Source organism: Mustela nigripes, chromosome 4, assembly GCF_022355385.1.
Source record: "Mustela nigripes isolate SB6536 chromosome 4, MUSNIG.SB6536, whole genome shotgun sequence".
NCBI classification, from domain to species: Eukaryota; Metazoa; Chordata; class Mammalia; order Carnivora; family Mustelidae; genus Mustela; species Mustela nigripes.
Window position 1 is genome coordinate 20,473,626 of NC_081560.1, and position 19,234 is coordinate 20,492,859.

The window sequence follows — 19,234 nt, forward strand, 5'->3', positions numbered from 1 at the left end:
GGAGCCCTTCTCCCTGTCAGAACCGACCCTGCAGCCTTTCCTGCAGGCCCCACACAGGTGGGCCTCCTTCCTGCTGCAAACTCTTCTCGTGTATGTTCCCTGCCTGGAATGCGCGTCCCTCATTCCTCATGGGGCAGCCCCTACTCGTTGTTCAAGGGTGAGGCTGTATGCCACCTCCTCCAAGAGGTCTTTCCTGCCCTCTAGCGCATGCTCATGCTCACACGGAGACTGACTGTCCTCTCTGAACCCACTGTCATCTTGCACTGTAACACTGTAGCAAATCTATAATACCGGAGTTGGCTTATTTGTCTATTTATTGGCTGTCTGACTCTCCCACTAGAATACAACCTCCCCAAGAACGGAAAGCATGACAGTTTGGGATCACCATATACCCAGCATCTAGTTAATGTCTTGTACATAGGAGATGCCCAATAAATATTTATTGGATCAGTGAAGCTCTCAGACACTGAGAGCTTCTATCCTCCTCTTGTTCCTACTCATTCTCTAAGATCCAGGTCAAGAATCCAGTATAAAATTGTCCCTAACTTCAATGAACAGAGGTTATCATCCCTCTAAGGCGTGCAGGAAACAATGACTGGAGGCCCACTCTGAGCCTAGCATGATGATGTGTGCCGAGAACAAAGGATTCATCTACATACATCCGTTGGTCTCCAGGAGTCCACAGCCTAGTTGAAGATACATGCCCAAAACAAAATCATTAGAACAAAATGTTGGAATACTTGTGGATGACACAGGGACATGTGGGATATCAGAGCAGGACAAGGCGGGCACCCAGCAGGGTTTAGATTAATGACAGCACAGGATCAGGTCATGGGCACTTCCAGCCGGCTTTGTACCTAAGCAACTCTCCCAAGGCATTACCCATTGATTCATGTGCCTCTTAGTGTTCCCCACCAGAGCCCCAAGCCCAGGACAGGGATGCTGTCGAACAGCCTTGAGTCCCAGAACCCCCAGAACATCCCAGTGCATCCACCAAAAAGGCAGGAGGGCCATGGGAGCAAATCCCCAGGACTTTCGCTCGGCCGTAGGCTGCTCTAGGCCCGGCTGCTCTGGCTGTCTGCATCCACACAAAAGAAGCCCCTCACTCAAAAACAAGTCCTCCCTGGAGAAAGCCCAGCTATTTCCTGAGCACCACCTGCCACATGGGTTAATCCAGCTCTGGCTTTCTCCTTTATGGCCAACCCCATCTCAACCACAGCTGATCTCCCATCTGACCCCCAGAACCGAGACAAGGGGCCATAAATCGCCATCCACACACCCAGCGCTGGCTCACTGCCACCGCCACCGCCTCTGCCTCCACACCTCGGAAGAAAGACTTACGGGAGCCGCAGATGATGCTGAACTTCAATTAGGCCCTGCTGGCAAATTAGTCACGCAGGGTGACATTTTCCAATCATGGAACATTAGCATCCTCCCTAATTACACAATTGTGGGGCTAACATGCTTAGGAGCAAACAAGACCAAGCCGCCCTGCCACTCAAGGGTGCGCGCCCACATCACACACGTGCACACGTGTGCACACACACACGCAGATGCAAAACCATGGGAAACTGGGGTCTACCTCTCCTCTAAGGTGGTTTAAAAGCTGACTGTGCACTTCGCTTAGAAGGAGCGAGGAGAACCACGTGAAGGAAACCCCGGTATCTCGGGAGCATTTCTAAGAATGTCACAGACAAAGAGAATTTCATTTCACAGAAAACAAGAGCTATGAGTACTAAAGGCTAAGAGTACTAAACCAGCCTGAAATGAAACTATCTTCTCCTTCCATTCAGGCCTGGTAGCCCAGGGTACCCACCCGGGAATGAGAAGTGAACCTTCACTTTGTCACACACCTGCTCTGTGACTTCCTAGAACTCGCTGAACCTGAAACCTGCTCTGTGACTTCCTAGAACTCGCTGAACCTGAAACCTGCTCTGTGACTTCCTAGAACTCGCTGAACCTGAACGCCCCTCCCTCACCCGTGGAAACACCGACCTCTCCTCATCGACTCATTCACTCAGAGAAGACTTACTGAGTGTGTCCACGCCACGCCAGACACTGCTCGAAGCCGTGAAGACAGCAGTGAACAGGGACGTAGCCACGCCGCCAGGCGCACGTGAGCCAGATGCCGCGGCGACTGTTAACACCCACAACTTTAACAGGAAAGATGCCAGGTACCGAGACAGGAACGGCAGGAACAGGAGTCTCTCAGAGTTACCCGGTCGGGGTGGGGGGACCCAATAATTTTTTTTTAATTATTAAGAAATACTGTTTATTTGTTAAGTAATAGTACTAAAGCAAGGAAGAATATTAGAATTTCAGGCTTAAATATCTTTTAAATGTTTGAGATATGTTCCACATCTTATGTTTTTTGCAAATAGTTAGCACTCGATAATGAATTATTGGTAGTCACAACCTAGAAAGCTATTTGTCTTCCAGATCTAATAGGACTGTACTGAAGCAGTCTTGTAGTTCTTCGTATTTAGTGCCCTTTTGACATTCAAAGTCATTATACTTTCAACCGGTCTGCTCTTTGGTCCACCTGGTGGATGGAAAATCTTAGCATCTTTGCTGGAAATCTGGGTTGCCAATTTAACCACATAGGAGTCAGCAGAATGTGAAGGGTAAGGGTCAAAGGTCTCTTCATTTGCGTTGTAAGTGTATGCTCTCGTGCTTTTCCCCAGGAGAGCGAGGCGGTAGAAACTAGCCAGGACACGGGGAGGGACGAACGAGGGGCCGAACGGAGCTCGGGGACCGTGTGCGTTCGCTCCGGCTGGGGAGCAGCCACGGGACCACGGAATGAACGTCCCCTCTTCCCCACGTTCCTAATTCTTCCTCAAATTGCTCTTCTCTCCGGGGATCTCACGAAGTGGGCTTAGGGCTTCCCCTAACTGAACAGGCAGCTTTTCTAGGCCAAGGGTCAGTTCTTAGCAGCTCACCCTGGTGAGTATTAGATACATTTCGTGTCACTAGAAAGGAAGGCAGGCTTAGAGAGAGGATATTACAAAAAAATTAAGTACCTAAATGAGTAGATGTAAGCATGTCCACATTTTAAAAAAAGGGAAATAACGATAAATGATTTGCAATTATATATATATATATATATATATATTTATTTATCTAAATATCTATCTATATATGTATGCAGGTCTCTGCATTTGTGTTGTAAGTGTATGCATGTGTGTGCATATATTCCTATATCCACCCCCATATTTTGTTACTTCAGGGGCTGCGGAAGTATGTAAATTGCCCAGCAGAGGCTCTAGCACCCAGTGGTCATTCAGTAAATATTCTCCATCATTCCTCCTGCTGCCCTCATTGTGACGATCTGAGTCGAGGACAAGCCTGACTCCTCCGAGCTGCATGACCACTGCTGCATTTCTGAAGGACACATCTTCACCTGCTGTCACGCTACAACAGAGCCCCCGCCTTCACTTCTCCACAACATCGCCTCCTGACGCAGCCTGGAGATGCTCCCACCTCATTCACAGCGAGATCCATCATCCCTAGGCTGGGGATGCCATGACCAAGCCTCCATGAGAACAGACACACCCACCATCTTGCCAGCAAACCCAGCACTGCCTCCCATCAAGCACGTAAAACACACCATTGGGATTTACTCTGTCACTCCTCCTTCCTCGCATCTGACATCACCTCTCTATGCACACTTCATTGGGGCACGATCAGTCACAGGAGCTCTGTGTGCCGTGGAGCCGGCTCCGGCTTTGGAACCACATGGTGGTAATCTATCTGCCCCTTCTCCACGGCTCTGGCTGCACTGGCCCATTATCAGCCGGAGGCAGGACTTCTAGGCCAGTGTTTGTTTGACTCACCACTCTCTCCCCTTCTGAGCTGCATCAGAACAAAATATCCTAGACAGAGCCCGGCCGCCTCCCCGTGGCGTGCTGCCAGTCATGAAGACGTCATTGGAAAGTCTCGTCTTTTTTTTTTTTTTTTTTTTAAATGCCGCTCCTTGTCGCCACAGATTGATCTGCCAGTTAAATATTTAGACATGCTCATATGCCTTTGTCATAAAACACCACTTGACTTTGAGCGATGAGCAAGGAGGTACTGAGGCTGTAGCTATTCCCTCCCTGGGACACGGGGAGAGAGGGAAGCAGCAACAAGACAACGCCCCACCGCAGGGGTCTGCGTACCTCCATCAAAACCCACCCACCCCACCGCCAGCAAGTCCAGCACACCCAGCCTCCGGAGCATGAGAAGGGTCAAGACAGGGGAGCCGGGTCTTCTCTTTGGATCGCCAAGTGCACGAGTTGGCTCAGTCAGCCCCAGGCCTCTCAGCCCAGTCCTGCCCTAACCTTCCCAACCACCGAATGGGCTACAGGTCAGCCTTCACAGTATCCCTATGACAGTGAAAAGTACCAGCCACATGGCACAACACACATGTTCTCATTTAATCATCACAACAACCCCCTCGGGAGATAGGAACGATTGTCCCGATTTACAAACACGGAAGCAGAGACGCACAGAGTTTAAGTGAACGGTAAACCCAATGACACTCGAGAAGGCAAAAGGGATCTGGGACTACAGCCCAACTCCCAAGGACGTGTCCCCTTCACCAGATGTCCACAGAAGGTCACCACCAACATGGACCCTCTAAACTCATGTTTGATCACCTCCGCCAAAAAGCCCCTTTATTCCCCTGCAACTTCTCAGAGGCTCCAGATCTTTCCTGGGAAATCTGGCTTGTTTCCTGATCACAGGGAGAGGTCAAAGGCCAGAGACTGAACCACTCAGCTCCCGGCGTGAACATTTCAACTATAAGGTACTTTCCAGAGCAGTGGCCATCAAAGTCCAGGACCCTCCTCCACGTGGACTATAATAAAGTGAATTTCAGTAGATGGCGGGTCATTATAACTCTTCAAGGGCAGCGTGGAAGGGCCCTGGGCAAACTGAAGGCAAGGCTGTCCCACAGCGGGCAGAGAGCACAGCGTGGTATGGAAGCTATTGAACGCGCCCCAGCCCACGGCACCTCAAGCCCAGTGTTTGCTCTACTAGCAAAAACTAGTTTGCAGAGAAACCCTTCCTTTCACTTCCTTGTTTCGGAAACAAGCAGGTGTTCTTTCATCTAAGCAGTTGGCAGAGGAGGGGAGGGAAGAGGAAACAAGCCTGGAAGCATCTGAGAAGAAGGCTAAGGCCATATCACCTGGGACCAAAGACTCCAAGAAGAAAAGCAACCCCTGCTGAGTCTCTGCGGTGAAACGCCAGCGGGGACCGACTGGCTACTGAAGCCCACTGTTACACTCCCCGGATGGGAACACTGAGGCTTCGAGAACATTTTTAGTGCCTTACAGAGAGTCACACCCTGGTCAGTAGCAAGAACTCAGGTTTTTTAACTCCCACTCCAGCTTTCTGTCTCTCCTCTCCCCCGCAACCAAACCATGCATCTGTGAACTCTGTTTCTTTCTATGTGTTGTCTTCAACTTCCTTCCTACTGTATATGGTCGTCTCCCACAAAGTGGTTAGGGGATCCAACTTACACAACTGCCATTATGACATGCAAGAAGGAGGAAGGAACCCCCCCGACCCCCCACAAAGTCCATAGATTGGCCTTGCTTAAGCCACATCCATACTCCTTGCCCTGTCAATGCATCTACGGTGGGAGAGGGATACAGCCTCCACCAGAATGACAAGAAATGGAAGAGATGCAGTTTCCCCAAAGAAACGGCAGCACCACTACCAGAAAAAAATAGAGACAACTACGATAGATGTCCACATACAAAGACAACCTAGCCATTCTTGCTTCCTGAGTTGGGGGGGAAAAAAACCCCACATTCAGAAAATTCTACACAATGTTTTATACTATAGTTTCAAGGAACAGGGAGTAGAAAGCCAAACTTGGGCCTCCTCTCCTAATTCAAATTTTCAAAACCAGATTTTCCCAAAGAAGGGCTGCCTGCCTTTGGGGCAATCAGTAGCTTGCCAAACCTCTAATAAGGTGATATGCTTTCCCATTTGACTACTGTTCCCTGCAAATACCCTTCCTCCATCAAGAACCTTGAGGGAGAGGCATGGTGAAGAATAAGACTCCATCCAAATAGCCCATTCCAATCCTACTCTCCACGCCCCACCACCTACGACCAGTCAGCTCACTCTCTCCCAAACCTGAACTTGTAAAAGGCAAACGGAAGACACAAACGAAGGTGGCAGGGGAGAAGAGAATCAAGTGTTATGTGCAGTCAACAGAGGTTGGCACCTGCTCTCATTCAAAAACAGCTCACCAGAGCATTTGAGCTCTTCCCTGCTCTGGGCTGGGAGAGTCTCACAGACCATGGCTGCTCATGAGACAAGAAGGGACAACAGTGTTAGGCAACTCAGGAATGCGCGCTCATTCCATCACTTACCAGCTGAAGGACACTGAGCAGTCAGTGACATCTGTGATCCTCGGTTCCCTCACCTGTAAAATGGAAATAGTGATTATTATCCATTTCACAGATGGGTAATAGAGTTGTTATGGGGAGTAAGCAAGATAATATCCTCGAATGGCGCCTGGGACATAGTAATGCCCCAAAATAATTAGATGTGTTATTGTCATCAGTGGCCACGTAGGTGTTGTGTCCATAAACTGTAGAAAAAGTGTATCTTAATCATCTATGCACCATTTTTCAAGAGTGCTGTTTTAATGAATTAACTTCAAATTCATTGAAAATTATTTCTGAACACAGTATACTTTATATCATTTATGTATCTTCTCAGTGGTCATTCAAAATACAGCTATTCCCATGTTGTTTCCCTTTTTTTTTTTCCAATTAAAGGAGTCCACATCCTCAAAAAAGGTTGAAAGGCACCCATACACATCACAGAGCTGTCTTTCCCTTAACTTGGCTTCTGTAGAAGTCGTAACTCAAGTGCGACATTTAGTACTTGACCTCTAACATTTCAAAGAATGATGCTTTTTCACTATTGCCCTTTGCTACTGTTGCTTACAAAGAAATTAGGTAGAATTCATGGCATCAGCAAGCATTAAATATCCCCATCTGTCCTGCTTACCCTAGAAGTTCTGCTCACCTGGATTTTTCTCTGCTACCCATGATGGATGGCGAGGAGCCACACTGTCAGATTGACTTCCAATCCATAAATAGCTCTGCCATTTAGATGCCATGGGGATAACATTAATACCAAACACAAAGACTAAATAAAAAGCCTTTAGCAACTGAATGGCCCTTAGATTTCAGAGGTATCGATCCACTGGAGCCCGCTAAGTTATTATGGCTACAGCTCTGCTCAGAGAAATCTGTGATCCTGAGGAAAGTTAGAAGTCACAATCACCTTTAACTACAAAGTCCAGCGAGAGGGCTCCGGGGCAGCTCAGTGCCCCATCCATACTGCAGCTTGTCTGGGCTGCATTCAATCCTCCCATTCAGAGCTAGCCTCAGGAACGGCTCTGGGGCTCAGTTTCCCCAGACGAATAAGACCTCGAATTTTATAATACTCCTCATTTCTGTTTTTTGTTTCACACCAACTATCCAAGAGGGGTAGATATTATTTCACTTCTGAATAAAAATGAGGAAATTAAAGTCAAGTGATTTGCCCCAGATCAAGCACCAAGTGACTGACTAAAGCCAGGGCAAGAATGGCCGTCTCTCCCAGCCACTGAAGCCCCATAATGGGCTCCTGAGCCCTGAATCCATCCCTTCACAGTATCTCCTAAAGCCATCTCAAACTGAGGGCTCAGATTCTGCCTGGCACCGAGAGCTGCTGCTATCTAGCATCATCGATGACCCTTTCCTTTAATAATACCCCCCACACTCCTGGTTTGGATGGAGTTTATCACGTGACCTCAAGACTTGGGTTTAAGCAAAAGACTCGGGTGAGCACCAACTGGTGTTGCTTGGTGCTGGCTGAAGCTCGAGGGCAGAGGGGACCGGGTCTGCACCGTCCTCCATGCTCTAATCATCTTGCACAGAAGCATGCAGGGGCTGGGCTGTGAATTAACACAGGGTGGGACTGTGTAACAGCAGAGAAACCCCCACACCCTGGGGTTCTCCTTTTATGGGGCAAACATGACAGTGGCCCTGAAAATATGGCAAAACCTGCCCAAGTTTGGGTACCAAATGCTCTCAGCTTGGGTACCAGCTGTTCACAGGAGTCACTGGGAACACCGGCTGCCTGGCACCTGGAGTCTATGGAGACCAAGGAAGCTGAGCGCACACAGCTCCTCCTGCTGCCTGGGGGAAGGGAGACCCTGGACCCTTGTTGCCAGACTACCTGAAGAGACTCTGGGAACACTGAGTGGCCAATACTGCCTGCTCTCCACACCTAGGTTTTGGGCTGTCAGATTGCGTAACGAGTTGTATAAGGGAGAATGAGGACATAAAAGAGTTTCTAGGGCTCCAATGAGCTTCTCTGTCTATTCTTTTCCAACAGATTGTGTGTCATGGGACATGCAATCCCTCAGTGAGGCAGTGTAAAGAAACCACACTGGGGCGAAACACAAAGGAGTGGTGCTTCACAATTCTCCCTTCCACGGAAGCGGTCCTGAAACCTGGAGATCTGACCCCAGGCTGCACCTGGCCGTGGCTGCTGGATCCATCTGTGGAGCCCAGAGTGAATCTGAACAATCACATTTTCTTCCAACTGGGGACTTATCTTACAGGGGTAGTCAGACGCCAGGCTGGGAAATTCACATAATTCACTAAGTCACATAATGGCAGTGACCAGGGAGGAGGTTCAGGTCCTACTACTAGTGTGGGGTCTCCAGACACCGCCGTTTTTTCCCCTTTATGGATCTTGGTTGTTTAACATTGTTTCTTTCAGCCATGAGACTCCCCACTGTCCCTCAAAAAAAAATTCCTCTTTTGCTTAAACCAGCCAGACTTGGTTTCTGCTATTTGAAAACAAATCTCTTAATTAGTGTTCATGGAATAACTGTTTTCAAGCTCTTCTGTATTGTTCTCATATGTAAACTATTCTGCAGATAAATAAATGGCCCCTTTCATAAGTCTCTGGGACCAAACATCTTCAAAACAAAACAAAACAAAAAGACCCTTTTACAATTAGCAGAAACCCATGATTTTCCAAAATTTCCACTAATGTAAAGAATATACTGGTAAAGACAGAAAAGAAAAGCTGCGGGGCCCGGGCGGGGGCGGTGGGTTGTCATAAGCTCAAAAACAGCCTTTGAGGGATTTCTCTTTCTTTGCAGTAAGAGTGGGAGGGACCAAGGGAAGGCAGGGATAGAGACCAGGGATACAACACATGACTCTAGACTGGGAAGAGCAGCATTTGAATCCAACATCTCCCACCTCACTTGGCCTTTGGGAGGCAGCTGGGGACATGGGCTCGACTGCCATTTGTCAGCTCTAAAGTCCTGGGCATCCTCCTGAACTGTCTGTAACACATTTTGTATTTGTGTCTTCCGGCGGACTCGGCGCTTCACAGCGCCACCTGGTGGGAAGAACGGGTTCTGAGTGATATTGCCCGCATCTGGATCCTGGCTCTCTAGGGACACTTACTTGGCTGGTTGCTAGGCTAGTTGAATCCACAGAGCATTCAACTCCCAATGTCAGGGTCGTGAGTTCAAGCCCCATACTGAGCATAGAGCTTACTTAAAAAAAAATGTCTAAGGGCCTTGAACAAGATACTTTAAGATACTCAATATCCGGGGCACCTGGGTGGCTCAGTAGGTTAAGCCTCTGCCTTCGGCTCAGGTCATGATCTCAGGGTCCTGGGACCGAGCCCCGCATCGGGCTCTCTGCTCCTCGAAGAGCCTGCTTCCTCCTCTCTCTCTGCCTGCCTCTCTGCCTACTTGTAGTCTCTGTCTGTCAAATAAATAAATAAAATCTTTAAAAAAAAAATAAAAGATACTCAATATCCCCATCTATAAAAAGGAGGTAATAGTAACCTACCTCACAGGGGTTTTATAATTAAGTAAGATTTAACATGTAAAGCATTCAGAAAGGTCCCTACCAATAAAACTAAGTGCCCACAAAAACACTGGCTGCTGTTGTTGTTACATTATATTCTAGCACGATTCTACATTAGTGAGCTAGAAAGAAAGATAGGAAAGGCCTTCTAGGAGCAAAACCTGGAAGAATTTTTTGAATAATGGTTTATTTCTGTGAAGGAGCTGTCATTACTCTCTAGAACTAATTACAGAAGTGGTGAAACACTTAACACTTTGCCTCCTCCAGTAAACCCTAAGTAGGGTTATTAGAGGGATCCACAGAAGAAGAGTTAGATGTGATTTTTCTAAAGAAAGAACTATACACCAGGCTAAGGGCATTTTTGACACTTGAACCACCGAAAGGAAGTTAAGTATTCTCCTTGAGGTTGAGTAGGAGACCAAGAAGAGGGGAAAGTGGTAATTAATGGCCTAAGAGGATGTGATGAAACGGTACTTAATTCGAAGACAGGTATTTTTAATTTCTCTTAATATTGTTCTATATTGTTTCTTGTTTTAGTTCATAATTAAGCACTGGTAATTATATTGACAAAGAGTTACATTTTTGGAGGAAAACACAGAAGAGGCTTGATCGAATGGTGTATTTCTCTTCCACTCCAATAATTCACACGCTGGGTCGTGCCAACTCTTTCAGGCAAGCTGCACCATTCACCTGGGGAAGGCTGATGCTTGACACATTTTATCATTTACTTCACTTCATGCCTTATTTCATTCACTTCATTAGTTCACTTAATACAAACAACTCAATAAGGCAGGCATGGCTGTCCTCATTTTACAAGAAGTAGAGATGTTAACAACTTACTTCAATTTATACGAGTGAGGTAATAATAAGAAGAGCTACCACTGGGGGACACCTGGGTGGCTCAGTGGGTTAATTGTCTGACTTTGGCTCAGATCATGATCCCAGGGACCTGGGACTAAGCCCCGAATCAGGCTACCTACTCAGCGGGGAGTCTGTTTCTCCTACTCTCTGGGCCCCTCCTCCTGCTTGTGCTCTCTGGCTCTATCTCTCCATCAAATAAATGAGTAAAATCTTCTTTAAAAATAAATAAATAAATAAATAAATAAAAGCTAACATTTTATGGAGCACTTTCCATGCACTCCACACTGCAGAAACCATTTTTGCAGACGTTACCTCTTTTCCTCTTTAGGGGTGGGGCCTGGATGTGACTCTTACGTGACTTGATGCCAGAGCTGTAGAAGAGCACTATCCAAGCCCAGGTCCTTAGCAGGGACCCTTCTCCCCTACTCCTCTGTGACTTGGTCGCAGCAGGAACAACCTGCCTGGATACTCCTCGAAACCAAAACGCTCTTCTCCAAATAATGGCAAGCAAAGCTGTTTCCAAAACAGTAACATTCTCAGAGTGTTTTGTGAAGAGCACATTCTCCTGCTCAGAGGAACCATCAGAGGCTCCAAGTGGAGCACGGGCAGTGATTGCACAAAGTCAAGGGCACTTTGGAAGGAGCCCACTACGCGCACCGCCATCACTTCCGCATACCGGCCCCTGGCGGTTTGCACATCCTTTGCGTCCTACTTCCCTCACCTGTCTGGCAGCTGCAGCTGCAGCCCATCAGAGAACTCGTGTAGATCTGGGCCCCAAAGAAGAGCTGAAACCTGTCTTTTCAGCTAGCAAACATCTTCAGAGGATGAACGTGGAAGCATGAGGTTTATTATACTCTGAAGCTGAGACCGTAACAATCATGATGCTAATAAGCCAATCTAAAAGCTCAGGCTCAGCCAGAGCCTTCAGTAGTGTCTCCCACCTGAGACCCGGCCTTCATTTGTATTTTCTCTTGACCCTGCGTCCCTCATTGTCTCCACGCCTAACCTAGTTTTATGTGGTCTTCAACAAAGGAAACAGCTTTATTATCTTAATGGTATACAAATTTAAATAGGAAATTAGGCCATCAGGAGAAAGCAAGCGTGTTCTACCATGACGGCGGGCATAGGAGGTGCCAGTGGGCATTGATGGGGGCTCTGAGCCTCTGAGAGCTACAGCAGAAGCTAACCTGTCACTCCAGCTGTCTCATGCCTCGGACCCGATAGTTGGCCGTGTGGATGGGAAGGGAGAGACCCAGAGCCCTGCACTGGCTCCAACGAGAGGCTCCCGGGTTAGAGACCTCATTCTTTCAAGGTCACGAATGCTGGGTCCATGGCAATGAACTGTATTTCCTGGGTGGGATGGAGACACAGTTTTAACAACTTCTCACTTGTCTGCCATTAAAGTCCTGTGGCCTAAAGACCAAGGGTCAAATGTGGACCGCAACTGAGGCTGCCAGCCTTGACCCTGAAAGAGCACTCACAACAAAGGAAACCCACCGCCAAGGCCAAGCACAACTTTTTGGCTCCTCCTCCATCCCTTACACAAAAATGAACAGGCCAGTTTGTGCACCTGAAAATGGTAACTGAGCAGGGAAAGTATGACTTTCTAGACAGGATGCTGTGAGGGTTCGCCAGATACTGGGGTTTGGAGTCAAGATTTCTCCAGAATCCCGAAAAGCAACTACTTGCAAACAGCCTGCCCAAACCAGAAGCAAGGCATCATAGATTCGAGGGGGTGGTGACAGGTTAATGGCAGAGCTCTCCCCAGCACTCCGACATACATCCACCCACTCACTCTCGTCCCCTCCCCCCAGGGCCTCTTGCTAATGAGAACAGATTTATAAGGCTGCTTCTGGGAGAGAGCTGCTCAGCTGTCAACCTGGCTTCCCCCCAGGTTCTCAATGGGGCCTCCAGTTTCCAGGGCCAAGAGGCAGGGTTTGACTCACTTAACATGCAAGCAGTGCTGACATGGCCAGATGCTGCGCAGAATTCCCAGGACACAAAGAAGGGCAGGTCCAGCCCCTGAGGAGCTCACGGCCAGTGGGGAGCCAGACACACACACAAACGACCTTCAGGTCGGCCACTGTGGACTCGCCTGCCCCATGCCGGTCAGACCTTCGCAGGAGGTTAAGGATATCCACGAAGGGGCTTCTCAAGATGGACCGGTGAAGGAAGCTCCACTCAAGCTGTCACTTAGCCCACACACAAGCAGTCTGTCCGGGAAGACATTGGGAAGACCATGTTTCACATCTGTCCCTGAAGTACAGCTTCTGCAGCTGATACTAAAACAGAAATTACGTAACAGAAAGAGACCTGGGGTAAACTGTTTTATCAATTTGAACTAATTCAGATGGATGAGCCTCTGCTGGATCTGGAAACTAGAGGGCCTGCACGGAATGATGAGGTCAAAGCTGACCGGTTTCCAAAGCCTGATCCTCCTCATACCTGAGGGGAAGGAGGTGCAGTACCAGAGCATCCCAGCTTACTCCGACTCCCACCTCACAAACTACATTCCCAAAAGGACCCCTTTGCTGGCTTCCACCCCAGCCCCAGACTCTAAACCCAGTGTTGAGCACAGGAACTGCTCTGAAGATCGAGGCTGTGGCTTTGCCAAGGACAGATTGATGTGCTGTGTCTTTCCCTGGGAGGGTTGGGCGATGTCCCCTGGAGCCCTCCCCAGGGCAGCAGCGGCAGGTAGAGCACAGTGTTCTGGAGAGGCAGATGAGCAACAGAACTGACAGGCCACACGCCCATCAAAGGCTGATCCTCCTCCCCCAAGCTCCAAGCCCAACCCCACCCAGACCCCCCTCCACCTGCCTCGAAACCTCATAGATTCCATGTAGACATGTCATGCCACCTGCATCGCTCACCTGCCACAGCCTCCTTCCAAATGAGGTCAATTACTTTTCCTTCCCATTACCAACTTCGCAATAACTGCTTTACCTGAGTCTATCAGGGAAGGACCATTTTCCTGGGGAGAGACGTTATCTCATTTTATTGTTTTGGCAAACCTGGAGGATGTTGGGCCTCTTGGTATGTCATTATCCTCATCTGGCCAAAGAGGAAATTGAGGCTCAAGGATGTGAAAAATAAATTAACAACTAGACAGATGCAGGACTCGAACCTAGGTCTCCAGACCCCTAACCCTTTGCTTCCTGTGGCCAGCCATGCACAGCCTACTCACTGAGATCATCTTTCATTTCTTTGCCTCTTCCCTCCCCTTCCAGAACCTCAAAGAAGGCTGAAGATGTGACACATCCACCCCTGTACGAGTACGCGGCTACTTATGAAGACCTCCGGGCTTTATTCAACTTTGTCAATGGACTGGCTGGTTCACCATGGGTGTTCTGCATGTGAAGGGACCAGGACGAAAACTAGCAATAGAAACAAGACTCTGAGGAAGCCCAGCTCCAGAGAGCATCTCCCTCCTAAGACCCCCAAAATGTGGGTAGACAGATTGAACAGCATCTATAGGCTCCCGAAGATGTCCAGGCCCTGTGGCCCATAGGCCAGGGCAGAAGGGTCTACAGCACAGCAGCTGAGGTAGGGCAGGAGGCAGTCAGTGGTCCAGGGCAGGTCCTGCCTCTTGGGTGTGCTTGTCCACAAACTAGGAAGCCCTTTGCCCAGAAGGGGCTCTGCTAGGCTGATTTCTGGAAATATTTGGCTTGAAGCTTCCTCTTTGATTTTAGCACCCGAGTCTCCCCAAATCCTTATGTGGCGGAGCTCACCAAGTAGGTAGATCCAACAGAAAAGAGATGGCTGTCCTCTGTGCTGGGGGCAGAGGCAGTCACTACCAGGGGAAAAGGACAGGAGTGGGAATGGGAGACAGACGTCACAGTGGCAGTTGGCTAAGAGACTGACCTGCTCTAGAACTGAACTGGACGAGAGTGGACAGTAGTTTTACCTGATGCTCAGGGTGAGGGGCTGGGGATAAGACTGCAGATCCCAGAAAGTTGAAATGGGAGTCTAGAGTGGACCCCCAGCCTGGAAGAACCAGAGTATCCATCAGGAGATGAGGCAAAAGCTCAGCCCCAGAGGAACAAGCCTGGTGATAGTGAACAGGAGTGGGGCTGCTTCTGCCTGTGGGACAGAAGGTCCTCAGGCTGATGTCCTTAAATCTCCAAACTTCTGGCCCAGGCTCATTGGTCCTCGTGAGCAGCATTTTCCAATGCCTTCTCTGCCCGTCTCCCTTTGACCTTCCCACAGGGCCCCTGGAGCCAGTTTCCAGAAAACCGTGGCCTGAATGTCCCTGCTCAGGTCATCCTGGGTCTGCAGGAGCTTGGGAGGCTCCTCCCGAGGCAGGTGAAGGGCCAGGAGTTCATACTTTGACCCTCTTCTGAGTGATAAACAACTTGACTTCTTTGCCCTTTGGGATACAATTCCAAGGCCCACTCCCACAGCCCCTCAGAGGGTTCCAAAGGGATTGAGCCCCAGTTGCTACAGTGATAACTCACTCATTCACTCACTCTTTACTGACCCTCCCCTCTCATCATGCCTCCTGGGGTCACCTCCCAAACAAAGTACTTGCACCGAAATACTTACCTCGGGGTTGGTTTGCAGGGGAATCCAAGCTAAGACACCTGTTTTTTATGGGGCACCTAGGTAGCTCAGTAGGTTAAGTGTCTGACTCTTGATCTCAGCTTAGGTCTTGATCTCAAGGTCATGAGTTCAAGCCCTGTGTGGGGCTTCACACTGGGTGTAGAGACTACACTTAAAAAAAAACAAAAAACACCCATTATGGATTGAATTTTGTCCCCCAAAAAGATATGTTGAAGTTTCAATCCTCAGGACCTTAAAGTGTTGACACTGTTTGAACATAGAACCATTACAGATGTGATTAGTTAAGATTAGGCCATATGGAAGCCAAGCGGTCTTTGGCCCAACAGGAGGAGAGGGATACATCGGGAACAGTCATGGGATGACAGAAGAGCGATTTCAGTGATCTGCAAGCCAATACCACGGAATACCCACAGACACCAAAAGCCAGAAGAGGCAAGGCCTCTCCCCGACAGGTTCGTTTCAGAGGGAACATGGCCCTGCCCACACTGCATGTTTGAATGTCTAGCCTCTAGAAAATGAGACCGTAAATTTCTGTCGTTTGAGGCACTCTGTTACAGCAGCCCCAGGCAACTAACCCAGTATGTGGTGGCCGAGTTCTCACGAGGGAAGGCTCAGCCTCAGTCTGGGGGACAGTGGCTCTCTCTCTGATGCTCACCAGCATCTCAGCAGTCCCCTCATTAGACGGGGACAGGAGCTACGGGGTCTGTACTGGGCTCTGAAATGCAACTCAGACCAGGCGGGGGCTTCTGCAGACCGTCTGCACACTCCCTGCTCCCACCTCCACCACCCCCCCTTAAACCTAATACCACAATCCCTTACTGATATTAAAAACTGACAAGGAATTTTGCCACCGGCACTAGCATTTTAATATTGAAAGGTTGTGAAATCTAATAAGACCTACAAGAAGGTTGATGGGGGTGGCGTGATTTTTTTTTTCCCCTTTCGAGCTTCAATAGAACTGAGATTCAATAAGCAAATGTGACAGAATGTGTGATTTCCCCTTGATCTGCCGAGGCCAGGCATTTCCTGTTTAATAACCTTAAACCGGCGCCTCCCCCCCAAGCCCTACCAGAGCCTCCCTTCCCCCAGCATCTCTCCCCGCATCTTATCAGAATAATCCTTCATTTGAACGCAGCTCAGACTGGCACTTTGATGGCACCTTATCACCGCTTGAAGACACAAAGAGAACACGCTGAAATATTATTTTTCCCCTTGGTGGAAAGGTGTTAATAAGATCTTCCTGCCATCGCCCTGCCTGAGATGGCGGGAGATCCCTGATCCCAGTCCTTTCTGGTCAAATCGCAGCTTTAAAATCTGTCCATAAAGGAAGGTGTTCCTGGCCCACAGCCTGCCCAGATGAGGGGAGACTGAGACAGAGAATTTCCAGCCAGAAAGTGACAAGCAGTGGGAGGAGCCCACACCTGACCTGAGAGGCTGGGCTCTGACTGTCCATGTCAGATACACATGTGACAGTGACAGCAAGTACTCCTGGGGCAGCAAGGAACTCTGGGCGAGGGGCTCTGGGCAGGCCGACAAGCACAGAGTGACACCCCGGAGACAGGTCCTGCAGCCTTCTGAGGCCACCTGCCCCTAGCCTCTAAGACAGCCCCCAGCTCAGGACAGCTGAGAGATTTCTGGTTTCTAATGAGATGAGCCCTTGCAGAGACAGAATAAAATCTTTGGTTCCGGTTTCAGTTTTCGGGAGTAAACCAAAGAGAACTTTGCTAGACCTAAAAATAAATAAATAACTAGATAGATTTTAAGTCTGTGGAGTAAAAGCCATTAAATCTGTGATGAGCTGAACTGTGTCCTCCCCCACCCCAAATTCATGTGTTGAAACCAAAACCCCCAATGTGACTATATTAGGACATAGGGCCTTTAAGGAGGTAACTAGGATTAAATAAAGTCCAGTATGGTCCAACAATCCCTGATGTCCTTGACCAGTGTCCTTGTAAGAGGAGGAAAGGACACTAGGGACATGCATACAGAGGAAAGGCCACATGAGGACACAGTGAAAAGGCAGCAATCTGCAAGCCAAGAAGAGAGGCCTCAGAAAAAAACCAAACCTTGACTTTGGACTTCTAGGCTTTAGAACTGTGAGAAAATAAAATTCCATTGTTTAAGCCACTCAGTGTGTCCTATTTTGTTATGGCAACTCTAGTGAACTAATACACAATCCTTCATTCTGACTCCAATCCCCTCACTAAAGCCCAGAAAGGGTAAGTTACTTGTTCCTGGTCACACAGCTTACTCATGATAGAATCAGAATTAAAATCCAAAACCCTGCTCTCAGTTTCATGCTAATTATGCCTCACCAGCTTCTCCGCAAAAGAACAAAAGACTAGTGCCCAAAAGTCACCACTGCCCATTAAACTTCAATGTACACACTCAAAAACACCTTAATTTTTAATAAAGGAATAAAAATTCCCCTATCTCCATGGCTCTGAGTACTCTTAGGCAGGAACGAGAGAGCTTTTCACTCCCCGCTGCACAAACCACCATCATGAGGACTTGGTATTTACTTGGATATATGGTAATCTCCCCCAGAATGGCAGGCAGCCTCGGAGGGTCACCTGACTGATAACATTTGCAGTTGCTATGTTACTTCAGCTCCTAATTTGCTGTCATTTGTTACCTGGAGTTTCTGGAATTCCCTGCAGAGCTAAAGGAGGCAGACAAGGAACCATGCTGGCTGGGAATGGGTACCACCAGACTCCCTACGAATCATACCCGGGCCCCATGAGTGTCTGAGCCAAGATCCCAGCTCAGAGGGACAGCACACTGGCCCCGCACTTTCCCTACTGGGTCACTTCTCCTAGAGCCAAAAGGGAAAGGGTAGTAACAGGGATGGGAGAGCCATGGATGCTGTCCATTTAATGTTTAATATCAGTAGCCAGAACATAGAGACCTTGTGGTGTCACAGAAAAGAGCGCTAGATTTAGAGCCCAAAGGCCCAGGTCTGAACGCAGACTCTACTAAGAATCGCTGTTTGCCTTGGGGAACTGTTTCAACCTCTCAGAGCTTTGCTTTTGTCACCTATACTGAAGATATGGAATGATCTAATGCACAAGAGAGCTTTTAGTGGTGCCTGATGCATGTTGGGCTCAACATAACTATTTGGTCCTTCTTTTGTCCCACCAGTAGGTACACCTTAGAAGAGGGGTTGGCCTTTCAACCTCAGAGGGCTGGGAACGAAAAGTTGGGAAGACCATAATGACAGACAAGACAAGCGAGAGAACCACAGAAGGACAGAAGTCAAATAGAGACCACACCAGGCCACATCCTGGGAGTCCCAGGCAACACCAGGCATGGCCAGGGCACTCTGTCTTCTCCCTTCCATTATGTCATGGAAGAAGACTCTTTGGAGAAATAGAGTTTTCAGTTAAGAGAATAGTTGCTGGCAGATACAACGATCCAGCCAAGTGTGAGAAGTGATGGAGAGGTGGCCAAGGAGAGGGCTGGAGGGGCAGGGCATGCTGGGTTCTCCCCCTGGCCTCTTTAATCCACACCAGGAGCAATCTCAGTACCGGCCTCCTCCAGCCCTGCAAACAGGCCCAAGAAGCAGGGAGGAGGGGAGACCCCAGCGGACTCTATGCCAATAATGGGTAATGGTCCAGTGAAGCCTAAGAAAAGACATAGGTTTACTGGGGGAACCTAAAAACAGGGAGTCCAGGAGCGGCGGACTGAACAAAGCCTGTACTGCTGGGACCTATGTGCAGCAAGCTTTCATAGCCCAGCAGCTTAGCCTTCCCCTCCTCCCATGGCCAGTGTTCTAAGGAGATGAAGTCCCGCCATCCGGACATTCCTTCTTACAAAGGACACACTCCAGGCTGGCCACCCCCAAAGACCCTGACCTTGAACGGTGAACAACACGTTCTTCTGCATATTCTACCTGATGGGAATATAGAGGGAGGACAGGATCCCTA

At 48.7% G+C, this 19,234-nt stretch overlaps 1 long non-coding RNA gene across 1 annotated transcript; it reads left to right on the forward strand.

The window, feature by feature from the left end:
• The first annotated feature begins 2,027 nt into the window (after positions 1–2,027).
• On the forward strand, positions 2,028–6,749 carry LOC132015695 (uncharacterized). Its single transcript, XR_009403747.1, has 2 exons — positions 2,028–2,174; positions 3,227–6,749. It is a non-coding gene; the product is annotated as an uncharacterized LOC132015695 (long non-coding RNA).
• The last annotated feature ends 12,485 nt before the right edge of the window (positions 6,750–19,234 follow it).